The 12,059-nt window shown below is 35.9% G+C and overlaps 1 protein-coding gene across 2 annotated transcripts in view; it reads left to right on the forward strand.

The window, feature by feature from the left end:
• FBXL17 (F-box and leucine rich repeat protein 17) overlaps positions 1-12,059 on the forward strand; it is a 550,690-nt gene that overhangs the window by 503,013 nt on the left and 35,618 nt on the right. The gene's annotated exons all lie outside the window — the stretch shown is intronic.

Below are 12,059 nucleotides of genomic sequence, written 5' to 3' on the forward strand. Positions count from 1 at the left end.
CTACATCACAAGAATGGGCTGAGGATTAGTTAGTAAATGTACCTGAAAGCACTTAGCGTGCTGTTACCACAAAGTAAATATTCAAAAACTGTAGTTCCTTTTGTTGTTGTTAGGTTCAAAGTGCTTTTCGTAACAGTGGGTGCTATATTGTTTTCCCTCTTATTTTACATATATTTAAAATAGTTTTTATCAATTATGCATTAGTATATGAAGCCTAAAGTAATAAATACTGGATATATTTTGTTCACATTTAGCATATACATATAAATATAACATCTTGAATCTCTATGAAGTTTAAGGAACATGCCTTCTAAAAATATGTATTAGTAGAAATTATTCTGGCCGGGCGCAGTGGCTCAAGCCTGTAATCCCAGCACTTTGGGAGGCCGAGATGGGCGGATCACGAGGTCAGGAGATCGAGACCATCCTGGCTAACACGGTGAAACCCCATCTCTACTAAAAATACAAAAACGAGCCGGGCGAGGTGGCGGGCGCCTGTAGTCCCAGCTACTCGGGAGGCTGAGGCAGGAGAATGGCGTAAACCCGGGAGGCAGAGCTTGCAGTGAGCTGAGATCGGCCACTGCACTCCAGTCCGGGCGACAGAGCGAGACTCTGCCTCAAAAAAAAAAAAAAAAAAAAAAAAAAAAAGAAATTATTCTGACTACTTGACTATTTGGCTGGCCTGTCATCTAGTTTCCAAGAAAAGGTCAAAATATACATGTGGATCCAGGGAATTTAACCAGATTTGCTAAACTTCTTGAGGAAAAAAAAAAAAAAAAAAACTTCACTCTAGTCATGTCGTCTGCCTCTTTTCCTTTTCAGTTTCTTTGGGCATAATATTAGATTTGTTCCCAATGTGGTCATGCCCTTCTATTCATGCTGAGTATGACTACAGTCCCACACTTCATTCTCAAGAAATGTTGCCCAGAGGTACATATGCACAAAGGTAGACACGCAAATTACCATAGGAGGCTGCAGCTGCCTGAGGCAGGTGAGGCCCAGAGAAAATGTGAAACATATAGAATTTATTAAAAGGGAATCTCCACCCCAAAAGTGTGATATGAAATTCCATTATGGAAATAATTCCAGATGGACAGAGTCTTGAAAATAATCTTTTAGTGTGGGTGAGTTATAGCTTCATCTAAATATCCAGAGAGAGAAGATATGTACATACATACAGGCACATAGCACATACATTGTGATCATATGTATGCTCAGGTTGACCTGTTGTTGGCTGTATTGAACTATACATGTCTGTAATTGAGTGTATTTGGTGTATTCGAAAGTGTCATTTTCACAATATATACTCAGTATATGTTATTTCACAAATAGCAAACAATATCAACATGGATGTCTGAGGAGGTATTCCATACACCTTGTTTTAAAGTTATTTTGCTTAACAACAACAATAAAAAAGTAGATTATATAAGAAATCAAAGCAAAAGGAATTAATCAGAACAATGTTGGATAAAATCTTGAGTTTGGGATAAGCTCTTTTTAGAAATACATCAGATACTTGATAAACGGAAAATGTTTAAGAAGGCACAGAATAGTTCTATATTTATGAAAGAGGAATTGCTTTTGTGTTAATTATTATTTACTTAAAAACTATTTTTATGTATATGTACAAATAGTTGCTACACACTGAATTGAAATTTTTCTCATCACTCAAAATTTTCTCATCTCAGACTATAGAGCAATAATTTTTAAAGTACTATTTTAAGAATTATTATTCTTTTATTATTAAGTTTTATGAAGATCCATAATCCATACATATATAGCAAAAAAGTTCAGCTGCCCTGTTTGAGTTGGAAGCAGAAAGCTAAGAATCTCACTTACTTGGAATCTTCCTTTCCTCTTCCCTCCTCTTCCATCTGCTTCCCACCTTCACCCTCCTCCTTCTGCCTCACCCCTGGAAATGAAGGACCTAGAGGTCCTGCAGCAAAATTGGGGGTTCTTCAGCTTTGTGTCGGAATGTCAGTCCTGGAGTTCAAAAATCTAATAGCAATTAAGCATATGTTAGATTTTCTTAGAATGATAATATATAAGCATTGATATTATTTTACACATTTGGTCCTTTAGCAAATTTATTTAAGCAAGATATACTTTTGGGTTTTGTGATTATATTTTATTATTAGCATAAATAAATATTCCATTAAGTAGCCCAGTGTATAGGTCCAACCTGTCAGTGGATGTTACTTACCTGCCAAAACCTGAGTTATCTAGTGTTTATGATGTCTGTGCTTTTGCTCCAAGCCCCAAAGCAGGCTATTTAAGGAGAGAAGGTGGTTTTTCATCTTTTAAATATGCTTGGTATGACTAGAAACTAGATAGTTATATATCAGATGATGTACCAGAAAGTTTCCTTCCTAGGAAAGCTAGATTGGAGGGGGGCAAGACTGGAGTCAAGAAACCAGTTAGACTGCGTCGTTGACTGAGGAGAGATGATGAGGATCCAAATGGAGCAGAGTCAGTGGGGCTGGAGATGCTAAAAGAGACGGTAGAGCTATTTAGAAGACGGGATCAATAGTGAGTTACTGATTTGAATGTGGAGGCCAGTGGCAGGGGGAGAAGGGGGTGACTCTCCTGGCTCTGATCTGGATGACTCTATGGTGCCATCGTGAGATAGGAAATAGGAGGAAGAATAGGTTTGAGACAAAAGAGTGAGTTTATAAATGGACATGTTGCTTTTGAGTACCTTTGGAGCATCCAGGTGAAGCCCTGGAGGCAGAAATGCAGTGGAGAGCTCTGGAAAGGGGATCTAGGCTTAGAGTCATTAATATTTTAGAAGTCCATTTGTTTTGTAATGAATTATGCAGATACCAAAGTGAAAATGTAGTTCTTATAAATATGTAACTATAGATATTTTAGAGAAAGCTGGATCACATGAGCAATACTTCTCTCTTGCCAACCAGTGACATGGTACTCTAATAGTCTCAAGAAAAAGCACTTGAGAAATGAAGAGCATCAGAGGAAAATTGATTCTGAAGTTGCACCAGTAAAGCTCAAATCATGGTGTAAAAACAAATATCCCATCATTTTGCACTTTGTGTTAGGATGGTTTGTATTTTTTGTGGTAATTTTGGCATTATTATTTTCTCCCTAAGCAAGCTATAAATCTCCTGTAGTTAAAGACCTATCTTTACCTTTTTCCTTTTATTCTGTCTTCACCTATCAGTAGATGTCCCACCACAGTTCTTTGATATAAGAATACAGGCTTTGGGACCAGGCAGACCTCAATGTGAATCCTAGCTTTGCTGCTGACTAAGTACATGACTATAAACAAATCATTCCACCTCTCTTTACTCAGTTACCTCTTCTGTAAGATAAGGTCTATGCTAACATTACTTATTAACTTGAACCACTTGAAATTGCTGATGTTTGGACTACAAAAACAGCAATTTCATGTGGCTTACCTTAATACATTGCCTTGTAACATTGAGGATGAGATACTGTTTCAAGTACCTTGAAAATGCTCAATACATACATTTTTCATTAATTATTGTATGTTTGACTACTACTAACTCTATAAATATACCTCATTAATTCTTTTTCAGTGGTAGTTTATTTTAAAGGTATATCAAGTAAAGCTAATATTTAAATTGAAAAATCAAAAGCAAAAAATAATGTAGAATGACATGTCTCACTGTTGTAAGGTCTGTAAAATATGAAATATTTTCCAGAGCTATGTTGCCCAAGTCTTTTTGTTCTTTGTGTAAGCTTAGATTACAAATCAAGTTACAGTTACAAAGGCAAAATCTAAATGATTTATTAGTTTTCATTTTGATCATATAGAGGTCGATGAAATGCACAAGGAAAGTTATTCAGTCTTATAAATGACTAACTGAGACAAAACACAAAATTTCTATTCTCTTCACTTTTTATTCAGTCAGTGTAGTGAATGATGATTTTTATTATACAAACTCCAGTAAAATTTCAATTGTCTGGAGATCAATTATCAACCAACTTCAACTAGAACACAAACCAAAAGCCTGCAAGTTGTTTAAAAAAACACTTTGTGCAATTAAAAGAGATACCACAAAGTGCATGCGTAAAATCTCTCATACTTTTGTTTTTATATTTCCATAATAAGAACTTTTAAAAAATAAATAAAGGCAGATGGGAAGAAAGTACTAAAAGGTATTTTTAGATTGTCTCCAAGAGCACATCATCTTCAGGTAGCTGCTTTACTTAATGAAAGGAGGAGAACAGCCTCTCAGATACCCCTGCTTTGCTTGGGTCTGAGGGATAATCCCAATTTAGCTGTTTGAAATCTTGCAGTGTTAACAATTTTGACCGCCGCAACTTCTACCCTAAGAAAGAAATGCTGTGGTGAGATAATAACGCATGGCAACTGCTCTTTCTTACCTGTGTCTCTGATACTCTAAGCTGCATTAGTAGATTGCCAGTAATAAATATTTCTTTAAAAACCTGCTGTGATGATGTCTTGGATAAATTAATTTATCGATTTAATGTATCAATAAATTAAACCATTTCAGAGAAATCTCTTGTCCTTTCCTCCCATATAAACCTGTTAATTCCAACTTTATATACTGTTGTGACAAGTGTGATGATCTGATTTCTCAAAGTATCCAGCTAACTTAGGAACCACTGACAAACAGCTATGAAAACAAAGGAAGAGAGAGAAATACATAGAAAAACTAAAAAACCACAGCATAGTATGGAAACAATTAGAACAGAGATTCCAAACTCCATGGGCCGTATTCAGCTCACAAACTAGTTTTGTTTAACTCTCACGATGTTCATCTACATGGTGTTTTTCTTTTGTCTTGTTTTGGTTGCTAGCAGTTAAATATCAGGTAATTCACATTTTAAAAAGTCTACTTCAAGTCTTTTCTTGAAGAATTGAAGATCTAGCAACACTGCATCTACATTCCTAAAAGGTATTCATTCTTGGGAGTTTAAACTGACTGCAGTGTATGTGGTTCCAGTTTACCACAGCACCCACTTTTATGGAGGGCATTTCAGTATCCCTAGTTCCTACCCTTCCCCATTATCTCCCCAACACAGAGGCCCAGTGTTGGTTGCCATTTATCTTTGTGTGTTTTTAAAAATAGTCTGGCTGAAAAGAAACTGAACAATATACTTGTTACATCTGAGTCACCATCAAAAGCGAGCAATAGGAAGGCAGGCCTAGAGGAATGAGTGGCGGATACAGAAAGGGAGCAAATGCATGTCTTTATGGAGGAGAAGGATATTTCTGTGTGTTACGTGCAAACAAAGTGTGTCCCTGTCAAAATAATGTATTAAAGCACCTGAACCCGTTCCCTTTACCTACCTGGGCCCTTGAGGCATTGGGGTTTAGTAAAGATCTCTTCAGTAGTTCTGAGCACAGCTTCTTACTACAGCAGAGTGAAATCATTATCATTAAGCAAAAGTTTGCCTAGATCTAATAAAGGCTATTGAAAAAGATAATCAAGAAAGTAAAAATTTCCAGAACTATTTCTACCCAAAATAGTTATTAATAAAATGAGAAACCTTTGGTGTATGAGCTGAGCCATTTGAAATTGTCCGTATTTAACAATTTTGACCCACAAAAGTGGCAATTTCACATGAAATAACCCACTGTAAAGTAAGATTGTGCTACATGTTTATTTCACTTCTATGGAACTCTTTCTTTTCCACAATACCAAACAAATGAGACAGCGCTTTATCCAGGTTAAGAACATCTATAATATACTGAAGAATGGTTACAAATATTATGTAACTCTTTTAAAAGCAATTAAAACACTAGATCATGCTTCATTACAGTCTTAAATGCAGCTTATGTTCATCGATGTGATAATATACTCAGTAAAATCATTAAAAATATTTTTCAGTTGATAAGCCCTCCATTATGATCAGATAGTGGCTTTACAAATCCTCTAATCCCCTGAAATGTAATCCTGTCTCTGGAGAGGCTTACTTTATTTAGCATCTAATAAAATCTGTTTAAGAAATTAAGTGCATTGCACTTCGTTAGTTCTCCTTTGTGGATGCAACTTGCTGTTTTTATAGGGTTCACTTTAGAAACAGATTGTCACCTAAAATTCAGTAGATTTTACTATATAAGAAGCTTCAATAAATTCAAAGTACTTAAGTAGAAGCTTTTGGGAATGGAATTTTATTCGAAATCTTTCATTACTTGATGTCTGAAGAATTCTACCAAGTAATGTATTTAATGCACACAAATAATTTTTAAGCACATAGCAGTTACTACATGCTGTAAGCATATCTAAGAAACTGAAATGTAATCATCAGTAGAGAGAGAATTACATTATCTGGTATTCTTTAGTTAGAACAGTTTGTTTTTGTTGAAAGCATAACATTTTAGAGAACTAAAATGTTAAATTCTGCCTTTTAACCTTCAAAGCTATTATCACCAAGGATAAATTGCATTTCTTAAACTAATAATAGTTTGTTTATAACTGTATATATAAATATTTATGATATTACTGATTTGGGAGAACTGTCAGTCATAGTCTGTTTTCTTGAAGACATCTCTTGACCTGAAAAATAGTTGGCTGAATATAATGACTATTACATATATTGTGGGTAGATGATAGAAAGAAGTAAATGGAAGCATAATACTATTTCATCAAGATTTGCTTCAATTAAACCAAGTGGAATTAACCTTACTAAAAGACCAACTCAGTCAAGTCTTGCTAATAGACTGATTTTAGCAAAGACAATCCTTACTGAAAATACTCTTTTACAAAAAATATCAGATGTTTATTTGTTTGTTTTCATATATCTTGAAGTAAAAATATTTAGCATATGTAAGGTGCTGGTTACATCAGAAAAAATGTTTCAAATATGTTACAAAGTAAAGATTCAAATTATCAAAACTATTTCTTGAGGCTATTTGGAAAAGTTTCAAGTGTCCAAACTTTTTTTTTTTTTTTAATATTTAGGGGGTACAAGTACAGATTTGTTGAAATGCATGTTTTGAGTGGTGAAGTATGGGCTTTTAGTATAGCCATCACCTGAATAGTGAACATTAGACCCAACAGGTAATTTTTCAACCCTCACTCCCCCTCCTCAGGATTTAATTTTAAATATTATTTTACTCAATGGTAAAGATAGTTCTCCAGTTGATAAAGTACATCTAGATGTATACAACTTACATTTAGAAAATCGTCCATTCATTTGTATGGAATAATCTAAATTTAAGTACAGTGACCTTTGAACAATGTGTAGGGGCACCAACCTCCCATGTAGTCAAAAATCCTCTTTTGACAGGAATGGAGTGCAGTGCCGCAATCATAACTCACTGCAGCCTTAAACTCCTGGGCTCAGGTGATCCTCCCACACCAGCCTTCCAAGTAGCTGGGACTACAGGTGCCTGCCACCACACCTGGCTAATTTTTAAAGTTTTGTAGAGACAGGGAGGGTCTCACTATTTGCGCAGGCTGGCCTCCAACTCCTGATGTCAGGCTATTGCTCTCACCTCGGCCTCCCAGAATGCTGGGATTACAGGTGTGAGCCCAGCCCTTATAACTTTTTGATTGCCCCCAAATTAACTACTTATGGCCAACTGTTGATCAGAATGCTTACTGATAACATAAACAGACAGTTAACACATATTTTCTATGTTATATGTGTTATACACTGTGTTCTTACAATGAAGTAAATACAGAAAAGTCATTAGAGAAATGCAAATCAAAACCAGAATGAGATACCATCTCACACCAGTTAGAATGGCGATCATTAAAAGGTCAGGAAACAACAGATGCTGGACAGGATGTGGAGAAATAGGAATGATTTTACACTGTTGGTGGGCATGTAAATTAGTTCAATCATTGTGGAAGACAGTGTGGCAATTCCTCAAAGATCTAGAACCAGAAATACCATTTGACCCAGCAATCCCATGACTGAGTATATACTCAAAGGAATATAAATCATTTTGCTATAAAGACACATACAGATGTATGTTTATTGCAGCACTGTTCACAATAGCAAAGACTTGGAACTCAAATGCCCATCAATGATAGACTGGATAAAGAAAATGTGGCACATATACACCATGGAGTACTATGCAGCCATAAAAAAAGGATGAGTTCATGGCCTTTGCAGGGACATGGATGAATCTGGAAACCATCATTCTCAGCAAACTATCACAGCAACAGAAAACCAAACGCCTTGTGTTCTCACTCATAAGTGGGAGTTGAACAATGAGAACACATGGACACAGGGAGGGGAACATCACACACTGGGACCTATTGATGGGTGGAGGGCTAGGGGAGGGACAGCATTAGGAGAAATACCTGATGTAGATGACGGGTTAATGGGTGCAGCAAACCACCATGGCACATGGTGTAACATGTAACAAACCTGTAAAATATAATAATAAAAAATTAATAAGAAAATCATAAGGAAGAGCATATGTATTTATTATTCATTAAGTGGAAGTGGATCATCATAAAGGTCATCATTCTCATCATCTTCACATTGAGTAGGCTTAGGAGGAGGGGCTGCTCTTTCTGTCTTAGGGGTGGCAAAGGAGGAAGAGGAGGCAGGAGACGCAGCTACACTCAGTGTAACTTTACAGAAATACAGCATAATTTTCGTCTATTTTCCTTTTTCACTAAAAGTGTATGTCTGTGGTACCAATTCTTCTTCCACCATTTGCTTTAGTTTCAGTGCCCACTTCAAGTCATAAGAAAAAAAAAAAGCCCAAAACCGTCTTGAGTAGTAGGAACCCTTCTGCCAGATTGTCTGATGTCAATTTGCTTTCTTTCACAGCTTCTTCTACATCTTCATCCTCATCTTCTGGAACTAGTTCAGAAGTACTTATCTTCATCAAGTCATCTTCTGTTCATCGCTCTGGTGTAGTGTCTATTAGTTCTGGAATTTCCTGAAGATCAGATCCTCATCTTGAAATCCTCTACCCCCACCTTCTTTTTCTTTTCTTTTCTTTCTTTTTTTTTTTTTTTTTAAATCATATCCACAATCTCATTTGTGATTTTCTTGATTGGCTCTGTCATAAATCCTGTGAAGTCATGCACATCTGGACACTTTTCTCCAGCACTGATTGTTTTCACAGATATATATATATATAAAAATAATAAGAATGGCATATTCAATGATGTCATGCTTCCAGACTTATATGTTCTGTCTGGGTTCTCTTTCACAGCATTGATCATTCTTTTCAAAAAGTACCATGTGTAATGAGCCTTAAAGGTCCTTGCAATTTCCTGATCTGGAGGTTGAATTAGACACATTGCATTTGGAGGCAAGTAGACATTTTGATGCCTTTGGTGTCAAACTCATGGAGTTCTGGGTGGCCAGGGGCATTGTCCAATATCAAAAGAACTTTAAAAGACAGTTTCTTCCTGGCAGGGTGCTTCTTGACTTCAGGGACAAAGCATCCAAGGATCCAGTCCAGAAAAAGGTTGTCATTATCCAGACTTTCTTGCTGTACAACCAAAAGATTGGCAGCTGGTATTCATCTTTTCCTTTCAAGGCTCATGGGTTAGCAGCTTTATAGATAAGGGCAATCTTGATCATGAATTCAACTACATTTGCACAAAACATAGTTAGCCTATCCCTTCCTGCCTTATATCTTAGTGCTTGCTTCTTTTCCTTACTAATAAATGTTTTTTTGGCATTTTTTTCCAGAATAGGGCACTTTCATCTACATGAAAAATCTGTTCAGACAGATATCCTTTCTCTGCTATGATTTTCTTAATGACATCTGGGAACTCTGCTATCTCTTGGTTGACAGAAGCTGCTTCTGTTATTATCTTGGTATTTTTTAAGCCAAACCACTTTCTAAAATTATCAAACCATCCTTTGCTGGCATTAAATTCACCACGTTTAGATCCCTCATCTTCCTTTTGCTTTAATTTGTCATTTACTGTAATGACTTCATTTTTTTCTCAAATTATACTAAAGTCTATAGGTATGCCTCTCTTATAGTAATCCTATACCCACATAAAAGCTATATTTTCAATACGAGATTAAAAAGGTATAGAATTTCACCAAAAAATGCCAAATTTTCATGCCTGCTGGCCTTGCTGCAATAGCAGCTTCACAAATTCTCTTTTCTTATTTTCAATGATCTTTACCTTGAATTCATTTATTCTGATATGGCAGGCAACTGCAGCTGCAAACCTCAGTCTATAGTATGTATCAAGCAATTCCAACTTTTTCTTGGAATGTCATGGCTTTTCTCTGCTTCTTGGGAGCATTTCCAGCATCACTAGTTGCATGTTGTATGTGTCCCATAATGTTATTCCAGGTTTACAGTATTGCATTAAAATACACAAGAACTGCAAGAGATCACTTTTTACTCTGATATGCAATTTACTGGAGAGATGTACTGCTCACGTGGAGATGATTAGTGTCACAGTGTTTTAAGTGGATGCTCACAATACTCACCTTCTAATTGGCTCTAGCTCATTAATCACTTTCCCGTATTCCCGACAGATAACCAACCCCTGTCAATCAAAGAAGAAACAATCTGAAAGGAACACACATAGGATCACTTACAGTCCTATTAACTTGCATTTTATTTGAGAGCACCATTTACAGAAAAGTGGGGATGGGGAGTGAAGTGAGACCAACAGAACAGGAGTGACGTTTGTGGATCTTGTGTCTAAAGGGTTTTGAATCTATAAAAATTAAAAGAGCCTGTGAAGTTCCAGTTAAATAAATTGCTACAGAACAATGAAAACATGTCCTGATAAAGGTATTGACCTAAGATACAAAGGAAGAATATAGCTTCAGACATTAAAAGCTAGATACATAAGAAGGGTAAGAAACCATGTTAGACTTAGGCTTCTTCACAGCAAACTGATGCACCGAGTCTATAAAGCCTCGAAGGTAAAATTAAGGATGATCCCAAAATTCAGTATTTAGCCATGTTGTTCTTCCCCAAGCATGAGGGTACCAGTCCTCCTCAAGCACACAAGAACTTAGGGAATATATGATGAATCTTTCTTTTAAAAAAAAATGCTTAAAGGTGGTATCTAGCCACCAGAGATTAATCACAATAAAGATCTCAAGAACTTTAAAAAATTGTGGATAATCATATGCTAAGTATAGAACAAGAGGAAAACAACCATGAGAATTGTGGTTACAAGAGAAGACAGAAACATTAAAACCTGACAATGTAAAAATAATAATATAGCTAACAAAAATAAAAGGAGGAAGAGGGAAAAGGGACAAGTGCTTGCCAGTTTTCTCATCTTTCCTAGAACTGATTCCTAATAGATTCTATCTGAATTTAAAGTGCATAATTTTTTAAATGACTCCAAATTATTAAAGGTTCCATAAAATTTTGTATCAATTGATGTAAATTATTTTTAAAATTATTGTATTTTATGGTAAAGAAATAGCTGAAAATCTGTGATTCTTATAGTTGCAATTCTATTTTGATTAAATTTATGTAAAAACAAATACATTTTTAAAAGCATGTGTAATTATATATATGAATGAGATTTATGTATAAATCTCCACACATGTATAATTATCTGTAAGAGTAAGATTTATATATAATGTCCCCCAGGGTGGATCAGCTCCAGATGGTTTTCTTCTTAAGTCATTGCAGGCAGGATTCAGATTATTTGCAACTGAGAATGGTTAGTCAGGTTTGGGACACATGCCTACCCCTGGCCTAAAGAAGGCAGGGAATCTTGGATCATATGCCCTAAATGGCATCCTATGGAAAGGAAAATTGAGAGTTTCTTGTGAGAAAATGAGAATTGATGCCAGGCAGGTAAAAACCACTGATGCCCCCCATCTTTGCCTCACTTTAAAACTTGCAGTAAAGTAAGCTTCTCTCCCACTCAGTATGCCACTAGAGGAATTAGCTGATTTAGTTTCTTTATCAGATCTGTTCCTTCATTCCTTTCAAAGTAATTACAGGCTGCTTCTTCCCTGTCTCATGACACTGATTATTAGCTAAAGCTAATTCATCAGCTGGATATAGGTGAAACACCTTTAGCTATCTTTCAGGAAAAGCTTAGTAAATTATTTGTCATTCTCCTACCCAAGAAATGTTCTCCCTGTAAGTAAAAGTTTATTAGATACCGTGAGAGGTCTTTGGGTTCAGC

This window comes from Trachypithecus francoisi, unplaced genomic scaffold (genome assembly GCF_009764315.1).
Source record: "Trachypithecus francoisi isolate TF-2019V2 unplaced genomic scaffold, Tfra_2.0 Lachesis_group2, whole genome shotgun sequence".
In the NCBI taxonomy this organism is placed as follows: domain Eukaryota; kingdom Metazoa; phylum Chordata; class Mammalia; order Primates; family Cercopithecidae; genus Trachypithecus; species Trachypithecus francoisi.